This window comes from Echinops telfairi, unplaced genomic scaffold (genome assembly GCF_000313985.2).
Source record: "Echinops telfairi isolate 266 unplaced genomic scaffold, ASM31398v2 ScPeMD7_4;HRSCAF=17, whole genome shotgun sequence".
NCBI lineage: Eukaryota > Metazoa > Chordata > Mammalia > Afrosoricida > Tenrecidae > Echinops > Echinops telfairi.
The window spans coordinates 48,439,163-48,444,237 of NW_022103900.1; positions in this window are offsets into that span (position 1 = coordinate 48,439,163).

Consider the following 5,075-nt stretch of genomic DNA (forward strand, 5'->3'; position numbering starts at 1 on the left):
CCACGCCCTGGCCGCAAAGTCCACCTTCAGCATTTCCTGGGGACCATGCTGCTCCATTCCCTTGCTGTTCCGCTGCACTCCCCTAATGCTTTGCCTTGGTGTGGTGGGATAGATTGGATGCAATTTCCACACTGTGTCTCCGGTGCTGTCACCCCCACAGGGCCATGGGTCAGTGAGGGGTGTCATGCCTCATAGTGGGGCTGGCCAGGTGGTCCTCTCTGTGGACTGGCTGCTCTAATTGGGGTCATTGTCCTCAAGGCCTGGTGGGCCAGGATGTGCTCCACTCTCTCCTACTCCCCCTTCATCTGTTCCCGTGGGTGCAATCCATTTCATTTAAGGTCTTCGTCTTTTTCACTATGCAAAAAGAAACTGCTCTCTCCTGACATGTTTGAAGTATGTAAGATAAAGTCTCACCACTTTGTACCAGTGGCTAGTATGAGTTGGAAGAACCTTCAGTATATCAACTGCCCCATAAAAGTGAGGTGGACTGAGTCCTGTGTACTGCTGTGTGACCTAATTACTTGTTGTATTCCTTCTTACTATAGAAAGCTATCCAACTCAAACCAGCCACAGATCCAAAGTCAAGGGAACTGGCATGAGGTGCAACTAGTCTGCCTGCAGGCAGGAGACATGGAAATATGGGGCAGCAACAGCAGGAAGGTGAGATGTTGAGGAATAGCAGAGGCCAGTAGTGTAGCAGCATGTGAAGCAAGTCACGATGGAGCCTCCAGGTGTACATAGCACAGTGACATGATCCAACACCATCCACGGATTGGCTCAGCCCATAGGTAGCGCAGCACACAGTTGAGGCAGAGCAGCCAACCCAGGCCGCAGCATGCTGGTCTGATCACCAGGGAGAAAGAGGAAGATGCCTCAGAGAGCAATTTATCTTGGTCACCCTTCAATCAAGCGGTGGCCTGATTGACAGGCTAAACTTCACCAACATGTTCCTACAGGAGCCATGTTGGCACACAAAAAAACTATCACACCAGAGAACTTTCAACATTCTCTACCAGTATCACAAATCAAATGCATCAACCTTCTTCAGTCTTTCACATTCAGTGTCCAACTTTCACATTCATTTGAGGCAATTGAAAATACTATGGATTAGAACAGGTGCATCTTAGTCCTCAAAGTAATATCCTTGCTTTTCAAAACTCAAAAGGTTTCTCTGTGAAGCTGATTTACCCAATGCAATGCATTTTTTATCTTGACCACTGCTTCCAGGGGCATTGCTTATGGATCCAAGCAAGACAAAATCCTTGATAATTTCAATCTTTTCTCCATTTATCATGATGTTAACCTATTGGCCCAGTTGTGAGAATTTTTGTTTTCTTTACACTGACTTTCAATCCTTGATTTTTATCAGTGAGTACCTCAAGTCCTCTTCACTTTCAGCAAGCAAGGTTCTGTCATCTGCATATTGAAGGTTGTTAATAAGCCTTCCTCCAATCCCAACGCCACATTTTTCTTCATATATTCCAACTTCCCTGATTATATGCTCAGCATACAGATTGAATACATATGTTGAAAACATACAGCCCTGTCACACAGCTTTCCTGATGTTAAACAATGATGTAGTCCCTTCTTCTGTTTGCACAACTGCCTCTTGGTTAATTTACAAATCCCTCAAGAGCACAGTGAAGTGTTTTGGAATTCTCATTCTTCTCAAGGTTATCCATAGTTCATTATGATCCACACAGTCAAATAGCACAGTCAAAACATAAGTAACATATTTCTGGTTTTATATCCCTGTTCCACATCATCTTCTGAATCCAGCCTGAATCTCTGGCAGTTCAGTCAGTGTACTGCTGCAACTATTGTTGGATGCTCTTCAGCAAAATTTGACTTACAAGTGATATCAATATTATTGTTCTATAATTTGAGCATTCTGTTGGGTTACCTTTCTTTGGAATGGGTAAAATATAGATCTCTTCCAGCCAGTTTGTCAAGTAGCTGTCTTCCAAATTTCATGGCATAGATGAATAAGTGCTTCCATTGCTCCATGTCTGTGGAAACATTTCAATTGGTAGTGCATCAATTCCTGGAGCCTAGTTTTTGGCTAATGCTTTTAGTGCAGCTTGAATTTTTTCCTTCAGTACCATTGACTCATGCTCATATGCTACCTCTTGAAATAGTGGAATGCTGACTAGTTCTTTCTGGTACAGTGACTCTGTGTAGTCTTTCCATTTTCTTGTTATGCTTCCTGCATCCTTCCATATTTGCCCATAGAATGTTTCAATATTGCAACTCAAAATTTGCATTTTTTTCTTGAGTTCTTTCAGTATAAGGTATAGTGAACATGTTCGTGGTTTATGCTTTTCTAGCTCTAGTTCTTTGCACATTTCATTATAACATTTTACTTTATATTTGTAAAACAACAATGGAGCACGTTTGTGATCTCTGTCTGAAGTGGTTGAGGCTGAGACTAGAGACAACAGAGGATGTGGGATGGAGACAATGGCAAAGGAACCAGACAAGACTAGAGGTTGAGGCAAGGGAACAATGAGAAACGGAGAGCAGAGTAGCGGTGCTAAGACATGAGCTCTGAGGCAGAGCAGTGGTTAGGCTTCCTGGGCCACAGAGACAGCAGCCATGGGAGCACATGGCTGAATGCTGAGGACTGGAGCACTATTGGATCCTGGTTGAGGAGAGTTGTTGTTGTGAATCAATAACAATATCCTTACTGTGTACTGATACTGACTTGTAACCTGTTAACTTCCCCAATAAACTCCCTTCATAGTATGTATTGACTTTGATGAATTATTGAACCCAGGAAAGAACAGAGTGCCCTTGGTGTCAGAATAAGGATTTGTTGAATGTCTCTCAATGTGGGTTTGTTTTATATTCTGTCATGCTAAGTCTGAGGTATCCATTTTGGGGATGAATATCACCTAGGTGATATGTTCTTTCATTCTGTCAGGAAGCAACATCACAGAGTCTGCTTAAAATATAAGAAACAGAGGCTGACTGAGGGGTAGGTATGGCACAGGCAGAGGGGACAGTCGGAGTCATAGGCTGAGAGTGGCCGATCCATTGCAAAATGAGGAAGGAAGCATTTATTTTACAATTGGATCAAGAAAATTTACAGCATTATAATTAACTGAGAGATATTTCACAAGACTTAAAGATAAGATATCTAACCATGAGGATCTTTCAGGGATAGGTGGATAAAATATATTTGGAGTACATGATTGGTTAAGGGTAAAATAATTCCAAGTATATGTGCTCTTCAGCTTACAGGGTGATCACAGGGAAATCGTTGAGTGGGTTTTGGGGTAGTCTGGTATAAAAATGGCTTTTCTATTCATGTATGTTTCTGGGGTCCACTGTAAAGATTTACCAAGAATGCTGTGTATCAAGCCCCTTGAGTTAGAAGCTGTTACATCTAGCATCTGTTTGACCATTATGTGAAGACTCTGTGAATCAATTGTGATATCCTGCACCTGGCATACCTCAGCATACCTGTAACGTACCTGAATAGGGCACTATCAAGGTTAGTCAGCCTTAAAGTTAGTGGGACTGGTGTTAGGAAAGGCAGCTTTAAAGTTTCAATCTGCTTCTAGACTCATGCCAAGGCTTTAAAATGAAGTCGTCTCCGCTTTCAGACTGCTCTATTTATACACACCTTTGATTTTAAGCTTTCATATACTTAACATCATATTCCCAAAAGTACACAACATCAACATTACTTATTACTGGTGATGCCAGCCTTTATCACCACATCTCCCTTATTTAGTGCTGCTGTTACTGAAATACAGCAAGTGGCTGTGCGGAACAGAAATCCATGTTCTCACCGTTCACAAGACTAGAAGTTCAAATTCTAGGTACCAGCTCTAGCAGGAGACTCTCTGAAATATTCTCATGAACATAACAAGAAAAACACTATTCCAGAACAGGATCCCATCTAAGGTACACCCAGCCAAACTCACTGCCATCCACTAAGGTTCGAATCTCAACACACTCGGGTGTTCCCCATATGCCTGGCTCCACACTGGCAATGCTGGAAGGCAGTTCTGACATAAATTAAATATTTATTTTCTTTTTAGCTTTTATTGTTATTACGTTTTATTATCAATATTTTTTTCAAATCTGACCCTTATTTGTCTTTGAATAATAGAAACCTTGCATATAAATATACCGATATAGTTTAGTACAGACATAGTAATATACATGAAAAAATAACATATCCTTAAAGTTTGCTCAAATGAAGATGGGTTGCATGACCTTGGGGTTTTATTTGTTGCAGTAGTGACTTCACTTGTGGAAGATTCTGGATTATTCAAATTATCCCTGGGAACAAGGTTGTTGCTTCTAGGTAGAAAAATAAGGAGAGGTGTTTGTATGGTCCTAGTGGTGTGGCGGTTATGAATTGGGCTGTGATGCACATGATCAGCAGTGCAAAATCACCAGCATCTCTACAGGAAAAAGAGTGGGCTTTCTACTCTAGTTACAATCTCAGAAACCCACGGTGGGGTCACTATGAGAGAGCATTGATTGGATGACACCGAGCTGTTTTTGCAGGAGGGAGGGCCTTCTTTATTTCCTCATATATCTCATGATAACATTTCACTGTGATCAGTGTTTGGGTGTACGTGTTCAACTAACTGAAGCTCCTGATTTAATTTTCTAAAGTAAATCTACATGGCAGTTTCGACTAGTAAATCATAAATTTTACATCTGTGATGAACAATTACGAATAAGAGCATTAACGAATTATGTGTAGCATTCATGTAGTACATATTATAAAGAGTAACTCATGTACTTTGTAAATTTAAGACTACCTGTATTTTGGAAGATAACAGTCCAGCCCACAAGGTCTACTCAGACTCTCTGTCTTCATAAAATAACCCTCTGTCTGCTAATTTAACTAGTATTTTCTGCCAAGGTCATCTGAAACCAGGTTAGCTTACAATTTTCAAAAAAACTATTTTTAGAATCACTCAGGGGAAGTGAATTAGTTAAGGTGGTTCTTCTAAGTAAAGTCTCTAACTCCCAAACAACTCCCAAACAATGTTTCCCAGGATAAGTCTGGTAATTCTGGTCTGCGAAGATATTGATAGGATTACCTGTGA